Genomic DNA, 18,926 nt, shown 5'->3' on the forward strand with positions numbered 1-18,926 from the left:
CCTTCTTCTTCTTCTTCCGTCCTTGCTTCTTCTTCTTCTTCCGTCGCTGTTCTTCTTCTTCCGTCCTTTCTTCTTCTTCTTCCGTCGCTTCTTCTTCTTCTTCCGTCGCTTTCTTCTTCTTCCGTCGCTGTTTCTTCTTCTTCCGTCCTGTTTCTTCTTCTTCCGTCGCTGCTTCTTCTTCTTCCGTCCTGTTTCTTCTTCTTCCGTCGCTGCTTCTTCTTCTTCCGTCGCTGCTTCTTCTTCTTCTTCCGTCGCTGTTTCTTCTTCTTCTTCGCTTCTTCTTCTTCCGTCCTTTCTTCTTCTTCTTCCGTCGCTGTTTCTTCTTCTTCCGTCGCTTCTTCTTCTTCCGTCCTGCTTCTTCTTCTTCTTCCGTCCTGCTTCTTCTTCTTCCGTCGCTTCTTCTTCTTCTTCTTCCGTCGCTGTTTCTTCTTCTTCCGTCCTTTCTTCTTCTTCTTCCGTCGCTTCTTCTTCTTCCGTCCTTCTTCTTCTTCTTCTTCCGTCGCTGTTTCTTCTTCTTCCGTCGCTTTCTTCTTCTTCTTCCGTCTTCTTCTTCTTCTTCTTCTTCTTCTTCCGTCGCTTCTTCTTCTTCTTCCGTCGCTGGTTCTTCTTCTTCCGTCCTGCTTCTTCTTCTTCCGTCGCTTCTTCTTCTTCTTCTTTTCCGCTTCTTCTTCTTCCGTCCTTTCTTCTTCTTCTTCCGTCCTTTCTTCTTCTTCTTCCGTCGCTGCTTCTTCTTCTTCCGTCGCTGCTTCTTCTTCTTCCGTCGCTGTTTCTTCTTCTTCCGTCCTTTCTTCTTCTTCTTCCGTCGCTGTTTCTTCTTCTTCCGTCGCTGTTCTTCTTCTTCTTCCGTCGCTTCTTCTTCTTCTTCCGTCGCTGTTTCTTCTTCTTCCGTCCTTCTTCTTCTTCTTTTCATTGCTTCTTCTTCTTCCGTCGTTGCTTCTTCTTCTTCTTCCGTCGTTGCTTCTTCTTTTCTTCCCTACTTCTTCTTCTTCCTTTCTTCTTCTTCTTCCGTCGCTGCTTCTTCTTCTTCCGTCGCTGCTTCTTCTTCGTCCTCTGCTTCTTCTTCTTCCGTCCTTTCTTCTTCTTCCGTTTGTTCTTCTTCTTTCTTCTTCTTCCGTCCTTCTTCTTCTTCTTCCGTCCTTCCTTCTTTCTTCTTCTTCCACTGTTCTTCTTCTTCCGTCCTTCTTCTTCTTCCGTCCTGCTTCTTCTTCTTCCATCGCCAGTCTTCTTCTTCCGTCCTCAGTTCTTCTTCTTCGTCCTTCTTCTACATGGTCTTCTTCCGTCCTTTCTTCTTCTTCATCCTTCATTTTCTTCTTCTTCCATTGCTTCTTCTTCCGTCATTGTTCTTCCGTCCTTTCATCTTCTTAAGCATGGTCTAGTCATCCCACCCTAACATTTAAGCCAGGGTCAGCATCCCCACCCTGACATTTAAGCCAGGGTCAGCATCACCCTAACATTTAAGCCAGGGTCAGCATCCCACCTAACATTTAAGCCAGGGTCAGCATCCACCTAACATTTAAGCCAGGGTCAGCATCCAACCCTAACATTTAAGCCAGGGTCAGCATCCCACCCTAACATTTAAGCCAGGGTCAGCATCCCACCCTAACATTTAAGCCAGGGTCAGCATCCCACCCTAACATTTAAGCCAGGGTCAGCATCCCCCCCTAACATTTAAGCCAGGGTCAGCATCCCACCCTCACATTTAAGCCAGGGTCAGCATCCACCCTAACATTTAAGCCAGGGTCAGCATCCCACCTAACATTTAAGCCAGGGTCAGCATCCCACCCTAACATTTAAGCCAGGGTCAGCATCCCACCCTAACATTTAAGCCAGGGTCAGCATCCAACCCTAACATTTAAGCCAGGGTCAGCATCCAACCCTAACATTTAAGCCAGGGTCAGCATCCCACCCTAACATTTAAGCCAGGGTCAGCATCCCACCCTAACATTTAAGTCAGGGTCAGCATCCCACCCTAACATTTAAGCCAGGGTCAGCATCCCACCCTAACATTTAAGTCAGGGTCAGCATCCCACCCTAACATTTAAGCCAGGGTCAGCATCCCACCCTAACATTTAAGCCAGGGTCAGCATCCCACCCTAACATTTAAGCCAGGGTCAGCATCCCACCCTAACATTTAAGCCAGGGTCAGCATCCCACCCTAACATTTAAGCCAGGGTCAGCATCCAACCCTAACATTTAAGTCAGGGTCAGCATCCCACCCTAACATTTAAGCCAGGGTCAGCATCCCACCCTAACATTTAAGTCAGGGTCAGCATCTAACCCTAACATTTAAGTCAGGGTCAGCATCCCACCCTAACATTTAAGCCAGTGTCAGCATCCCACCCTAACATTTAAGTCAGGGTCAGCATCCCACCCTAACATTTAAGTCAGGGTCAGCATCCCACCCTAACATTTAAGTCAGGGTCAGCATCCCACCCTAACATTTAAGCCAGGGTCAGCATCCCACCCTAACATTTAAGCCAGGGTCAGCATCCCACCCTAACATTTAAGCCAGGGTCAGCATCACACCCTGACATTTAAGCCAGAGTCAGCATCACACCTAAACATTTAAGTCAGGGTCAGCATCCCACCCTAACATTTAAGCCAGGGTCAGCATCCCACCCTAACATTTAAGCCAGGGTCAGCATCCCACCCTAACATTTATGCCAGGGTCAGCATCCCACCCTAACATTTAAGCCAGGGTCTGCATCCCACCTTAACATTCGCTTGTTCGTTCGTTCGTTCGTGCTGTCGGTCGATCCCTCGCTCGTTTTTTTCGTTCGTTTGTTTGTCGTTCGTTCGGTCGTTCATTCGTTCGGTCGTTCATTTGTTGGTTCGGCCGGTCGTTCGTTCGTTCGTTCGGTCGCTCGTTCGTTCGTTCGTTCGGTTGGTGGTTCTTTCGTTTGGTCGCTCGTTCGTTCGATCGGTCTGTCTTTTGGTCGTTCGCTTGTTCGTTCGTTCGGTCGTGTGGTCGGTCGGTCGCTCGTTCGTTTGTTCGTTCGGTCGTTCGTTCGTTCGGTCGTTCGTTCATTAGATCGTTAGCTGGCTTGCTCGCTCGTTCGCCCGCCCGCACGCCCGATCACCCAATTGCTCTCTCTCTCTCTCTCTCTCTCTCTCTCTCTCTCTCTCTCTCTCTCTCTCTCTCTCTCTCTCTCTCTCTCTCTCTCTCTCTCTCTCTCTCTCTCTCTCTCTCTCTCTCTCTCTCTCTCTCTCTCTCTCTCTCTCTCTCTCTCTCTCAACCTGTGTCTCTCCCCTCTTTTGTCTTCCCCTCACACACACACACACACACACACACACACACACACACACACACACACACACACACACACACACACGAATAACAGAAAGAAAAACAAAAGAAAACAAGCTTCTTCGTTTTCCTCTCTCCTCCTCATTCTCTTCCTTTTCCTCTTTCTCTTCCTCTTCTTCCTCCTCCTCCTCCTTCTCTTCCTCTCCCTCTTCCCTCCACTCTTCCTCTTTCACAGCTATTCCCTCTTCCACTCCTACACAGCCTTCACTCTCTTCCCGTTCCTCCTCCTCCTCCTCCTCCTCCTCCCTCTCCTTCTCCGCCTTCCCCTCCTCTCCCTGTTCTATCTTCTCCTTCCTCTTCCTTCACCTTCCCTTCCTCTCCCTGTCCCTGCTCCTCCCTCTTTTCCTCCACTTTCCCTTCCTCTTCCTCTTTCTGCGCATTCTTTTCCTTTTTTTTATATAGTTTTATTTAATTTTATTTTTTTCAGTTTTCTGTTTTTGTATTTTTTTGTTTTACTTTTTTTTCTATTTTTTTGTTTTGTTTTGGTGTTTATTTTTTGTTTTGTTTTAGTATTTTTTTTGTTTTACTTTTTTCTATTTTATGTTTTGTTTTTTGGTGTTGTTGATTTTTTTTTCATTTTTTTGTTTTAGTGTTTTTTCTGTTTTACTTTTTTCTAGTTTTTTTGGTTTTGTTTTGGGATTTTTTTTAGATTTTTTGTTTTCGAATTTATTTGGAATTTTTTTTTAGGACAAAACGAAAAGTAAAGAAAAGCCTCGTAACTCCGCCCCACTTACCGCCAGCATCCCACCTAACATCTAAGCAAGGGTCAGCATCCCACCCTAACATTTAAGCCAGGGTCAGCATCCGACCCTGACATTTAAGCCAGGGTCAGCATCCCATCCTAACATTTAAGCCAGGGTCAGCATCCCACCCTGACATTCAAGCCAGGGTCAGCATCCCACCCTAACATTTAAGCCAGGGTCAGCATCCCACCCTGACATTCAAGCCAGGGTCAGCATCCCACCCTAACCTTTAAGCCAGGGTCAGCATCACACCCTAACATTTAAGCCAGGGTCAGCATCCCACCCTAACATTTAAGCCAGGGTCAGCATCCCACCCTAACATCTAAGCAAGGGTCAGCATCCCACCCTAACATTTAAGCCAGGGTCAGCATCCCACCCTGACATTTAAGCCAGGGTCAGCATCCCACCCTGACATTCAAGCCAGGGTCAGCATCCCACCCTAACATTTAAGCCAGGGTCAGCATCACACCCTAACATTTAAGCCAGGGTCAGCATCCCACCCTAACATTTAAGCCAGGGTCAGCATCACACCCAACCATTTAAGCCAGGGTCACCATCTCACACACACACACACACACACACACACACACACACACACACACACACACACACACACACACACACACACGCTTCCTTTATTTTCCCTTCCTCTTCCTGTTCCTTCTCCTCCCGCTCCTCCTCTATCTTCCCTTCCTCTCCCTGTTCCTTTTAATTCCTCTCTTCCTCTACGTTCTCTTCCTCTTCCTCTTCCTCCTCTTTCTCATCCCTCTAATCTTCCTTCATTCGTGCGGTCGGTCGGTCAGTCGGTTGGTTGGTCAGTCGGTCGTTTGGTCATTCGTTCGGTCGTTCGTTTGGTCGTTGTGTCGGTTGTTTGATTGGTCCTTCGTTTGGTTGGTCGGTCGGTCGGTCGGTCGTTTGTTCGGTCGGTCGGTCGGTCGTTCTGTCGGTCGGTCATTGGATCATTCGGTCGGGTGTTCGATCATTCGGTCGTTCGGTTGATGGCTCGTTTCGTCGGCCGTTCGTTCGCTCGTCCAGTCGTTCGTTCGTTCGTTCGGTCGGTCGCTCGCTCGTTCATTCGTTCGGTTGGTGGTTCTTTCATTTGGTCGCTCGTTCATTCGTTCGCTCGGTCAGTCGGTCTTTCGGTCGTTCGCTTGTTCGTTCTTTCGTTCGTTTGGTCGGTCGACGCTCGTTTGTTCGTTCGGTCGGTCGGTCGGTCTGTCGCCCGCTCGTTCGTTTGTTCGTTCGGTCGGTCGGTCGGTCGTTCGCTTGTTCGTTCGTTCGTTTGTTTGGTCGCTCGCTCGTTCGTTTGTTCGTTCGTTCGTTTGTTCGTTCGTTCGTGCGTTCGTTCGTTCGTTCACCCGGTCGGTCGTTCGGTCGTTTGTTCATTAGATCGTTGGCTGGCTTGCTCGCTCTCTCGTCCGCCCGAACGCCCGATCTCTCTCTCTCTCTCTCTCTCTCTCTCTCTCTCTCTCTCTCTCTCTCTCTCTCTCTCTCTCTCTCTCTCTCTCTCTCTCTCTCTCTCTCTCTCTCTCTCTCTCTCTCTCTCTCTCTCTCTCTCTCTCTCTCTCTCTCTCATAACAGAAAGAAACGAAAGATAATAAGAATGTTTCCGTCCGGCGCCGCACTCCGCCCGGCCCGCAGTCACACACACACACACACACACACACACACACACACACACACACACACACACACACACACAGAAAGAAAAACAAAAGAAAACAAGCTTCTTCGTTTTCCTCTCTCCTCCTCATTCTCTTCCTTTTCCTCTTTCTCTTCCTCTTCTTCCTCCTCCTCCTCCTTCTCTTCCTCTCCCTCTTCCCTCCACTCTTTCCCTTTCACAGCTATTCCCTCTTCCACTCCTACACAGCCTTCACTCTCTTTCCGTTCCTCCTCCTCCTCCTCCTCCTCCTCCTCCTCCTCCTCCTCCCTCTCCTTCTCCGCCTTCCCTTCCTCTCCCTGGTCTATCTTCTTCCTCTTCCTTCACCTTCCCTTCCTCTCCCTGTCCCTGCTCCTCCCTCTTTTCCTCCACGTTCCCTTTCCCTTCCTCTTCCTCTTCCTGCGCATTCTTTTCCTTTTTTTATATAGTTTTATTTTATTTGTGTTATTTTTCTTTTTTTTTATTTTTTTTATTTTTTTTTACTTTTTTTCTATTTTTTTGTTTTTTTTTTATTTGGTGTTTTTTTTTTTTGTTTTTTTTTTGTTTTACTCTTTTCTATTTTTTTTTTAGTTTTTTGGTGTTGTTGATTTTTTTTCATTTTTTTGTTTTAGTGTTTTTTCTGTTTTACTTTTTTTTTTTGGTTTTGTTTTGGTGTTAATTTGATTTTTTTTTTGATTTTTTGTTTTCGGATTTATTTTGATTTTTTTTTTTGGACAAAACGAAAAGTAAAGAAAAGCCTCGTAACTCCGCCCCACGCCGCACTCCCGCCAGCATCCCACCCTAACATCTAAGCAAGGGTCAGCATCCCACCCTAACATTTAAGCCAGGGTCAGCCTCCCACCCTGACATTTAAGCCAGGGTCAGCATCCCACCCTGACATTTAAGCCAGGGTCAGCATCCCACCCTGACATTTAAGCCAGGGTCAGCATCCCACCCTAACATTTAAGCCAGGGTCAGCATCCCACCCTGACATTTAAGCCAGGGTCAGCATCCCACCCTGACATCTAAGCCAGGGTCAGCATCCCACCCTGACATTTAAGCCAGGGTCAGCATCCCACCCTGACATTTAAGCCAGGGTCAGCATCCCACCCTAACATTTAAGCCAGGGTCAGCATCACAACCTGACATTTAAGCCAGGGTCAGCATCCCACCCTGACATTTAAGCCAGGGTCAGCATCCCACCCTAACATTTAAGCCAGGGTCAGCATCCCACCCTAACATTTAAGCCAGGGTCAGCATCCCACCCTAACATTTAAGCCAGGGTCAGCATCCCACCCTGACATTTAAGCCAGGGTCAGCATCCCACCCTGACATTTAAGCCAGGATCAGCATCCCACCCTGACATTTAAGCCAGGGTCAGCATCCCACGCTGACATTTAAGCCAGGGTCAGCATCCCACCCTGACATTTAAGCCAGGGTCAGCATCCCACCCTAACATTTAAGCCAGGGTCAGCATCCCACCCTAACATTTAAGCCAGGGTCAGAATCCCACCCTGATATTTAAGCCATGGTCAGCATCCCACCCTGACATTTAAGCCTGACATTTAAGCCAGGGTCAGCATCCCACCCTGACATTTAAGCCAGGGTCAGCATCCCACCCTGACATTTAAGCCAGGGTCAGCATCCCACCCTGACATTTAAGCCAGGGTCAGCATCCCACCCTGACATTTAAGCCAGGGTCAGCATCCCACCCTAACATTTAAGCCAGGGTCAGCATCCCACCCTGACATTTAAGCCAGGTTCAGCATCCCACCCTGACATTTAAGCCAGGGTCAGCATCCCACCCTGACATTTAAGCCAGGGTCAGCATCCCACCCTGACATTTAAGCCAGGGTCAGCATCCCACCCTGACATTTAAGCCAGGGTCAGCATCCCACCCTAACCTTTAAGCCAGGGTCAGCATCCCACCCTAACATTTAAGCCAGGGTCAGCATCACACACACACACACACACACACACACACACACACACACACACACACACATACACTTCCTCTATCTTCCCTTCCTCTCCCTGTTCCTTCTCCCTCTCTTCCTCTATCTTCCCTTCCTCTCCCTGTTCCTTTTAATTCCTCTCTTCCTTTACGTTCTCTTCCCCTTCTTCCTCTTTCTCATCCCTCTAATCTTCCTTCGTTCGTGCGGTCGGTCGGTCAGTCGGTTGGTTTGTCAGTCGGTCGTTTGGTCATTCGTTCGGTCGTTTGGTCGTTCGTTCGTTTGATCGTTGTGTCGGTTGTTTGATTGGTCCTTCGTTTGGTCGGTCGGTCGGTCGGTCGGTCGGTCGTTCGGTCGATCGGTCATTGGATACTTCGGTCGGTTGTTCGATCATTCGGTCGTTCGGTCGTTCGCTCGTTTCGTCGGTCGTTCGTTCGCTCGTCCAGTCGTTCGTTCGTTCGGTCGGTCGGTCGCTCGTTCGTTCGTTCGTTCGGTTGGTGGTTCTTTCGTTTGGTCTCTCGTTCATTCGTTCGTTCGGTCGGTCGGTCTTTCGGTCGTTCGCTTGTTCGTTCTTTCGTTCGTGTGGTCGGTCGGTACGCTCGTTTGTTCGTTCGGTCGGTCGGTCGCTCGCTCGCTCGTTCGTTTGTTCGTTCGTTCGTTCGGTCGGTCGGTCGCTCGCTTGTTCGTTCGTTCGATCGTTCGGCCGTTTGTTTGGTCGCTCGCTTGTTCGTTTGTTCGTTCGTTCGTTTGTTCGTTCGTTCGTTCGTGCGTTCGTTCGTTCGATAGTTCGGCCGGTCGTTCGTTCGTTCGTTCGTTCGTTCGTTCGTTCATTAGATCGTTGGCTGGTTTGCTCGCTCGCTCGCCCGCCCGAACGCCCGATCTCTCTCTCTCTCTCTCTCTCTCTCTCTCTCTCTCTCTCTCTCTCTCTCTCTCTCTCTCTCTCTCTCTCTCTCTCTCTCTCTCTCTCTCTCTCTCTCTCTCTCTCTCTCTCTCTCTTAACAGAAAGAAACGAAAGATAATAAGAATGTTTCCGTCCGGCTCCTCAATCCTCCCTTCCCTCACACACACACACATACACAGACACACACACACACGCGCGCGCGCGCGCACACACGAATAACAGAAAGAAAAACAAAAGAAAACAAGCTTCTTCGTTTTCCTCTCTCCTCCTCATTCTCTTCCTTTTCCTCTTTCTCTTCCTCTTCTTCCTCCTCCTCTTCCTTCTCTTCCTCTCCCTCTTCCCTCCACTCTTCCTCTTTCACAGCTATTCCCTCTTCCACTCCTACACAGCCTTCACTCTCTTCCCGTTCCTACTCCTCCTCCTCCTCCTCCCTCTCCTTCTCTGCCTTCCCTTCCTCTCCCTGTTGTATCTTCTCCTTCCTCTTCCTTCACCTTCCCTTCCTCTCCCTGTCCCTGCTCCTCTCTCTTTTCCTCCACGTTCCCTTTCCCTTCCTCTTCCTCTTCCTGCGCATTCTTTTCCTTTTTTTTATATAGTTATATTTTATTTTTGTTATTTTTCAGTTTTTTGTTTTTGTATTTTTTTTTTTGTTTTACTTTTTTCAATTTTTTTGTTTTGTTCTGGTGTTGATTTTTTAAAAATTTTTTTGCTTTAGTATTTTTTTTTGTTTTACTTTTTTCTAGTTTTTTTTTGGTTTTGTTTTGGTGTTGATTTTTTTCATTTTTTTGTTTTAGTATTATTTTGTTTTACTTTTTTCTAGTTTTTTTTGGTTTTGTTTTGGTGGTGTTGATTTTTTTTTTTTTGATTTTTTTGTTTTCGGATTTTTGTGGATTATTATTATTTTTTTTTAGGGCAAAACGAAAAGTAAAGAAAAGCCTCGTAACTCCGCCCGCCGCCCCGCCTGCCCGCTGACGTACCGCTGCTGCTGCCGGTGCTAGTGTTGCGTCTGTCGCTGGAAAACAAACACTCACCTCCCGGGCCTCAAATCGCCCAGGCCCAGACGGCTGACAGTGCCCCACCTCCTCCCTCTCTCCTTCACCTTCCCTTGCTCTCTTCCTTTTCTTCCCTCTCTTCCTCCTCCTTCCTCTTCTTTGCCTCTTCCTCCTTACCCTTCATCCCTCCCTTCACCTTCCTCTCCTCTGCCTCTTCCTCCTTACCCTTCATCCCTCCCATCACCTTCCTCACTTCACCCAGTTCCTCCATATCCTTCATCCCTCCTTCACCTTCCTCTCCTCTGCCTCTTCCTCCTTATCCCTTCATCCCGTCCTTAACCTTCCTCTCCTCTGCCTCTTCCTCCTTACCCCTTCATCCCTCCCTTCACCTTCCTCTCCTCTGCCTCTTCCTCCTTATCCCTTCATCACTCCCTTCACCTTCCCTTCCTCTCCCTCTTCCTTCTCGTCCCTCTCTTTCTCCTCCTTCATTCCTCTCTCTGTTCCTCCTTACCCTTCATCACTCCCTTCACCTTCCCTTCCCCCTGTTCCTTCTCCACCCTCTCTTCCTCCACCCTCCCTTCTTCACCCTGTTCCTCCTCCTTCCTTTCTTCCACCCCCTCCTCACCCTTTCCTTCCAAGCACTCCCTCCCTCCCTTCTCTCCATGTTCGTCCTTGGCCTCTGCTCCCCACTCCTCCTCCTGCACACTCCGCTCCGTGTACTCGAGGCCCTCGGCCCGCCAGCCTCGCTTGGCCGCCAGGGCTTCCAACTCCTGCCGCCACGCCGCCTCGCTGTTGTTGAGGGCGGCGAGGCAGTGCCACTGCTGCACCATGCCGCCTTTCCTGGACTGGTAGAGGCGGTACAGGAACTCGGTCCTTGACGGGTTTGGGGACGTCCTTCAGGTTGAACCTGATCTTGCAGGCCGCCGAGCTCCTCCTCCGCCTTGGCCTGTAGCCGCCGGGCCCTGCGTCCCTTACGCTTCTTCGTCTTGCCATCGCCGTTGAGCTGCTGCAGTCGTTCCCGCCGCTCGACACGTCGCTCGCTGATACGGTCCCGCCGCTCCTGCAGGCGCCTTTGCCGCTCCTGGGCAGTCATACCTCTGAGGCACTCCTCACAGTTGCTGAAGTAGACGAAGTGTTCAGCACACCTGAGCCGGGCCACCGGCTCCTCCCAGCCCAGCGGATAGGGCGGCTCCCTCTCTGTGCCCGTCAGCTGCACGTCAGCTTCTTTTTCTTTTTTCTCTTCCCCTCCTTCCTCCCTCCTTTCCGTGTCTGTCTCTGCTAATACCTCTTCCACTTCTACGCAGCCTCCACTCTCCTTCTGCTCCCCCTCTTCCTCCTCCCTTCCTTCCTCCACCTTGCTCTTCTCTCCTTGTTCCTCCTTGGCCCTTGCCGCCACGTCCGTGTAGGTGAGGGCCACCGTCGTGGTGGCGGCCTTTGAGTCGGTGTCGCAGAAAGTCTGCACCGCCAGCTGCAGCTGCTGGAGCATTGCCGTGGCCGCCGCCACGTCCTGCGGGTTCTTGTCAGGGTGGGCGGCGAGGGCGAGGCTCCGGCACTGCCTCCTTATCGCCCTCTCCGTGGCACCGCGCGCCAGCCCCAGGAGGCCGTGGTAGTGTCTGGTGGTGGCCATCGAGGCGCCGTGCGTCACGGTGTGGTGCCCGAGAGTGGTGTGCTGTGCGTGCATGTGTTGGTGCTGGCCTTCCAGCGTGCTGCAGCACAGCCTCTTGGGCGATGAGTTCCCCCCGTGCTTGATGCTCGGGAATTTCTGTTTCTTGGATTGGGGTGGGCGTGGGTGGGGGATCAGGCACGGGATTTTGATTTCTTGAGATGGAGTCACCCTTTTCCTTTCTCTTACCCCACATAGGGTCGAGATTTACCACATCACCTCGGTTTGAGATATGCCGTTTTAGGGAGCTCGGAGTTGACATTGCATGGGGCGAAATCTAGAGCTAGTTGCACCTTTTGTAGGGAAGATCGCTACGGGAGCTGAGTGGCTTGGTGGAGGGAGGGTGATATTACCTACGGGATCTGATTGGCTGGATGGAAGGAGGGTAATGTTAACTACGGGATCTGATTGGCTGGATGGAAGGAGGGTAATGTTAGCTACGGGAGCTGATTGGCTGGATGGAAGGAAGGTAATGTTAGCTACGGGATCTGATTGGCTGGATGGAAGGAGGGTAATGTTAGCTACGGGATCTGATTGGCTGGATGGAAGGAGGGTAATGTTAGCTACGGGATCTGATTGGCTGGATGGAAGGAGGGTGATGCTAGCTACGGGAGCTGATTGGCTGGATGGAAGGAGTGTAATGTTAGCAACGGGATCTGATTGGCTGGATGGAAGGAGGGTGATGTTAGCTACGGGAACTGATTGGCTGGATGGAAGGAGGGTAATGCTAGCTACGGGAGCTGATTGGCTGGATGGAAGGAAGGTAATGTTAGCTACGGGATCTGATTGGCTGGATGGAAGGAGGGTAATGTTAGCTACGGGAGCTGATTGGCTGGATGGAAGGAGGGTAATGTTAGCTACGGGATCTGATTGGCTGGATGGAAGGAGGGTAATGTTAGCTACGGGATCTGATTGGCTGGATGGAAGGAGGGTGATGTTAGCTACGGGAGCTGGTTGGCTGGATGGAAGGAGGGTAATGTTATCTACGGGATCTGATTGGCTGGATGGAAGGAGGGTAATGTTAGCTACGGGAGCTGATTGGCTGGATGAAGGGAAAGAGATGTTAGCTACGGGATCTGATTGGCTGGGTAGAATCTTGGCCTCGGTTCGCCTGTTTGAAAAGCCTCTCGTTGAAGTTGCCGGGGTATTCACGGACTGTTTTGTGACCCTAGTGATGGCTGTACACGCCTTCAGCGTCATGAATGGTAAAGTCACCCGTGACAACTTGGCCAGGCTTCTCCGTGGCCTTGGGAAACAGTCGTAATGGCAGCCCGATACGTTTAACATAATGGCGCTTTGGGGTAAAAAGTGAGCATTTTCTCCATTCCGTAATTGTTTACTCCCACCATCTTAAGTATTGTGCGAAATATATGAATAATAACACTGGTATTTGTCCCGAGGTTACGGCCGTGACGTCACCGGCGGAAGAGATAATGGAAAGGGAAGGAAAAAAAGTGGAGCTGGAAGTGGAAGGAGAGAAGAAGTGGAGGGAGGAAACTGAAAGGGAAGGTGATAAAGGGAAGTGTAAATGCGAGGAGGAAGAGAAAGAAAGAGAGGAAAAGGGCTGCTGTTAGTGGAAGAAGAGAAAGATAGAGAAAATTTTGTGAAAGTTAATAAAAAATGTGTGATTGGAGGGAGAGAAAAAAAGTGTCGGGACGAGAGAGAAAGTGAACGTTAAGTGATGGATAATAAGAGAGGGGGACAAGGGGACTGAGCAGGATAAGAAAGAACGGCAATAATGGAGAGAGATACAAGCTGAAAATGGAGCAAAGGAAAAGGAGGAAGAAACTAGGAAAAGGAGACACTGGGGAAGGGGGGGAAGAAATAAAGGAGAAAAAGGAAGTAAGAAAGAAAGGGAGTAGGGAAGTGTGAGGCAGTATAGAAGGAAGGAAGGAAGGAAATAAGAGTGAAAGGGGTGAGGAAGGAAGTAAGGAGAGAGAGAATAATTAATGAATAAAAAAAAATAGGATTGAAAAAGAAGAGTAGCAAGAAGTGATGAAGGAGGAGCAGGGCAGGAGGGATGGAGGAAAGGGGAACACAAAGAACACTAAAGGAAGAACAAACAACAGCAGACTTGCTGGTCCTTACGAGGCTGTTTGTGACAAGCTACACTAACTATCTAATCAAGGTGGAAGATGAAGGACAGCAAAGGCAGGCTCCTCCTCACCCCATCCCTCCAGCCGAAGCTGGCAGGAAAAGGAAAAAGAACCATGCAGCATGGAAAAACTGCATGGAAATTATGTAGGAAAGAGGAAAGAACTACCATTACTGCTACCACTAACCGGGCGATAAAAGCGGACAAGGACACCAGTATTCGAAAGAACTTAACGTTATTACGACAAAGAGTAATATCTTCGTTGCTGGTTGGATTCAAAACACTTGTCTAATATATTCTTGAAGGCCGTAACTGTTGTACTATCAACGACATCACAGGGTAGAGAGTTCCAAACATTAACAACTCGATTGAAGAAGAAGTGTTTAGCTTCGTACGACGAGAGTCTTTTACCACTTATTTTCAAATTGTGATTTCTTCTTGTTTTATTTGATCGATCAATTGTAAAGTAATCTTCCGCATTAATATCACTGAATCCTTTAAACATTTTAAACACTCCTATTAGATCGCCTAGCATTCTTCGTTTTGATAGACTGAATAAATTTACTTCTTTAAGCCTGTGTTCATATGATAAATTTCTCAACCTAGGAATCATCTTTGTTACTCTTCGTTGAACCCGTTCCAACTTTTCTATGTCTTTTCTGTAGTAGGGAGACCAAAACTGAACATAGTACTCTAGACGGGGTCGATCCAACGAATTATACAGTTTTAATATAACTTTTTCCGATTTATTATTAAAGACTTGTCCGATGAAGCCAACCAATTTGGTTGCAGTTTTGACTACCTCTGAACAATGCCGAAAGGGTTTTAAATCGCTTGATATAGTGATTCCAAGATCCTTTTCTTTACTTACTGGAGAAAGTTGTTGGCCATTCATTACGTATCGAACGCGATTGTTATTTTTTCCGATGTGCAACACTTTACATTTGTCAACGTTAAATTTCATTTGACATTGATTGGCAACGGAACGGAGGAATAGGTGGAGAGAAAACATCAGACAGGAAGGAAGGGAAGGCAAGGGAGGTGGGAGGTGGGGTAGAGGGAGAAGGGAGGAAAAAACTGTTTGGGAGAGAGAGAGAGAGAGAGAGAGAGAGAGAGAGAGAGAGAGAGAGAGAGAGAGAGAGAGATAGTTTCTTTATCTATCCATCCGTTTCCTCCTCCTCCTCTTCCTCCTTTTTCTCCTTCTCCTCCTCCTGCCCAAACTGTAAACTCGCTTAAATTTCTAACAATGCCTTCGAACCTCCGTAAGTGTGACGTCTGTCCCGGACGATTTGCAGCTCAGTACTTCCAGCTGAGTAGAACTTGCCGCCTCTGCATTCAGAGATTACAACTTCAGAAAGCTGTGACTGAATGGAAAGTCAAACATAATGATCTTGAAATGAAATTCGAAGCCCTTCAGGAATTTGTTTCAAATAATGTGGCAGTGACTCCACCATCGATGGTGGAGAGGCCCTCCACCGAGACTGTGCCCTCTCCAGACGAATCTCCTGCTTCACGGGAGGACGTGTTACCTGCCTCACAGGTTGACTCCCAGCCTGCCTCACAGGCTAACCTCCAGCCTGCCTCACAGGCTAACCCCCAGCCTGCCTCACAGGCTAACCCCCAGCCTGCCTCACAGGACAACCGACATCCTGCCTCACAGGACAACTGCCAGCCTGCCTCACTGGCTGACCCCCAGCCTGCTTCACAGGCTGACCCCCAGCCTGCTTCACAGGCTAACCCCAAGACTGCCTCACAGGCTTACTACCAGCCTGCCTCACAGGACACCTTCCAGCCTGCCCCACTTAACGCTTCTCTTCCTGCATCACAGGATGTCGGGTTCCAACCTGTAAGGAATGGAGCCAAACCAGCTGAGCAACCAAGGATTTACTGACCCCCACTACCTTCAATAGGTTCCAGGTGCTGGCAGACACCATGAAGAATGAGTCTGAGACTCGCCTAGTTGGGGACTCCATGGTGCGTGGCCAGCTAGTTGAGTTATGTAGTCGTTCATCAAACGGCCGCAGAAAACGTTACTGCTATCCAGGTGCCAGACTGGACGACATCACCGCAGCGTGCGATGATGTCACGAGAAATGCCGACCGAAACACCCTCTTTGTCATTCACGCGGGGACAAATGACGTAAAGACAACCCGTTCTGAGGAACTGCTTGAGAAATACCGCCGCATGATCAAGCAGTATAAAGGTTAAACGGATGCCAGTAACATCATAATCTCAGGAATCCTCCCGAGGGTCGGTGCCGAATCTAGCTTTTACAGTAAGGCCTTCAGCACAAACAACAGACTTCAGTCACTTCCTCACAAGACAACGTCCAGCTCGCTAACTTGTGGAACAGTTTTTACTACGATTCAGACTTGTTCCTTGCTGATGGCATCCACTTAAACTGCTGGAGCAGCCCGTTTCGGGAGGCTGCTCTGTGACCAAGTGGCTCTTCGAAAGCCAAAAAACGCGGAGGGGAGAACACCAGCAGCTCCACCGTAAGGGTGCACTCAACCCGCGAAACCCCCGATTCGAATCACATTAAAGCTTGCTATATAAACGCTCGTAGCCTACGTAACAAATTTGAAGACTTAGAAGTCCTCGCAGCTACAAATCATGATCACATCATCGGAGTCACAGAATCTTGGATAGACACTTCAAATAGAGATTTCATTGCGGAATATATATTACCTGGTTATACCATCTTTAGTCATGAAAGAGAGAGCAGACGGGGTGGAGGCGTTATCTTTTATATCCACAACTCTCTCCATCCAGTATCCGTGAAAACAGATATTATAACCAATGTAGACACGGTCTTCATTGAAATTAGAAATAAATCTCGTAAAATAGTAATTGGACTTATCTACAGACCGCCAGGGCAGACTCTTGATATTGACCACGCATTAAGTGAATTATTACTAGAAACAAGTAGCAGTTGCGAGGTAGTAATTGTTGGGGGCCTTAACTTGCCAGTGAAAAGATGGGGTGAACCGTTGAGCTGTCATACAGAGCTCGACCTGTACACAAATTTACTAGAAAGTGATTTACATCAACACGTTCAAGAACCGACTCGGGAAAATAATATACTTGACCTTATCTTTTCAACGACAGCTGATCTAGTTAACGAAGTAAATGTTGGTCCAATTTTTAGTTCTAGCGATCACTAAACAATCACATTCAGCATCAATATGAAAGAAAGTAAAGTAACTCCTAGTAAAGAAAAGGTGCCTGATTATCAGAGAGCGAATTTCGTAAAACTCCGATCAATTCTAAATAATTCTGACTGGACTGAAATCTCGGCGGAAACAGATATTGATAAATCTTTGGGGGCCTTCACCACAATATTGAACAATGCCATAAGCATATGCGTACCCTATCGTAACAGACGTTCAGCTTTTAAGAAGAAACCCAAATGGTGGAATAACGAAATTCAAAATAGCCTATCTCTTAAAAAACGCGTATACAGTAGGTACATATCATTTCAGAGCGAGGCTGACAAACTAGAGTTGGACAGAATTCGCCGCGAAACCAAGAAATTTATAAAACGAGGCAAGAAAAATCTTGAAGAATATATAGCGGAAACGAGTAAATCTAATCCTAAAGATTTTTTTAGCTATGTAAATAATAAAAAGTCCCTCACTTGTGGTATCTGACCGCTTGCTAATGATAATGGTAACCACACGAACGATGAAAATGAAATGGCTACAATCCTAAATAACTTTTTCGCATCCGTATTTACCGACGAAGATTGTTTATCACCTCAACCGCCGGAGGTTAGAAGGACCAAAAAGATGTTAAGTGGCGTGCTCATCGTAGAAAGTGACATTTTACGCACAATTGAAAAGATTAAAGTAAGCAAAGCTCCTGGTCCAGACAAAATTACCCCTAGGGTCTTAAATAAAATCAAACATCAAATTTGTAAACCACTCTCCATCATATTCAATAAATCTTTAACAGCTGGAAAAGTTCCGTCGGATTGGAAACTAGCAAATGTCACACCAATTTTCAAAAAGGGGGACAAGTCTCATCCAGGAAACATTCGACCAATTAGCCTGACATCTATTGTTTGTATGTTAATGGAGACTATCATTCGCGACAATATGGTGAAATTCTTCGAAGAAAATAATATAATAAAAAATTCACAACATGGCTTCCGTAGTAAACGTTCGTGATTAACAAACTTACTTGATTTTATTCATTATTTTTTAGGTGTTCGATGAAAGCAGATCAGTTGATATATATCTGGATTTTCAAAAGGCATTTGATAAGGTCCCCCACCAACGATTGCTCAGCAAACTATTGGCGCACGGTATCTCGGGTAACATTCACAATTGGCTTGTGGACTGGCTCTCTGAGCGGAAACAGAGAGTAGTTCTAAACGGTGTTACATCTAACTGGCTCGATGTCAGAAGCGGCGTACCTCAAGGATCAGTGCTTGGCCCCATGCTCTTCTTGATTTATGTTAATGATATCGATAATGGGCTCACTTGCAAAGTATCAAAATTTGCTGATGACACAAAAATTGCAAGTAAAGTAACTGCGACACTCGACGAAGAAGCTTTACAATCAGATCTAGATCGACTTGCACGTTGGGCCAGTCAATGGCAAATTAAATTTAACGTTGACAAATGTAAAGTGTTGCACATCGGAAAAAAATAACAATCGCCTTCGGTACGTAATGAATGGCCAACAACTTTCTGCAGTAAGTAAAGAAAAGGATCTTGGAATCACTATATCAAGCGATTTAAAGCCCGGTCAGCATTGTTCAGAGGTAGTTAAAACTGCAACCAAATTGGTTGGCCTCATCGGACGAGTCTTTAATAATAAATCAGAAAAAAGTAATATTAAAACTGTATAATTCGTTGGTTCGACCCCATCTAGAGTACTGTGTACAATTTTGGTCTACCTATTACAGAAAAGACATAAAAAAGTTGAAACGGGTTCAACGAAGAGTAACAAAGATGATTCCTAGGATGAGAAATTTATCATATGAACAAAAGCTTAAGGAAGTAGATTTATTCAGCCTATCAAAACGAAGAATGCGAGGCAATCTAATAGAAGTGTTTAAAATGTTTAAAGGATTCAGTGATATTAATGCGGAAGATTACTTTACAAATGACCTATCAAATAGAACAAGAAGAAATCACAGTTTGAAGATAAGTGGTAAAAGATTCTCGTCGCACGAAGCTAAACACTTCTTCAATCGAGTCGTTAATGTTTGGAACTCTCTACCCTGTGATGTCGTTGATAGTACAACAGTTACGGCCTTCAAGAATAGATTAGACAAGTATTTTGAATCCAACCAGCATCTAAAATATTACTCATTGTCGTAATAACGTTAAGTTCTTTCGGATACTGTTGTCCTTGTCCGCTTGTATCGCCCTGTTAGTGGTTGCAGTAATGGTAGTTCTTTCCTCTTTCCTACATAATTTCCATGCAGTTTTTCCATGCTGCATGTTTTTTTTTTCCTTTCCTGCCAGCTTTGGCTGGAGGGATGAGGGGGTGGGGAGGAGCCTTCGCCTTTGCTGTCCTTCATCTTCCACCTTTGATTAGATAGTTAGTGTAGCTTGTCACAAATAGCCTCGAAAGAACCAGCAGGTCTGCTGTTGTTTGTTCTTCCTTTGTGTTTCTTTGTGTTCC

This window comes from Eriocheir sinensis, chromosome 32 (assembly GCF_024679095.1).
Source record: "Eriocheir sinensis breed Jianghai 21 chromosome 32, ASM2467909v1, whole genome shotgun sequence".
Taxonomy (NCBI): Eukaryota; Metazoa; Arthropoda; class Malacostraca; order Decapoda; family Varunidae; genus Eriocheir; species Eriocheir sinensis.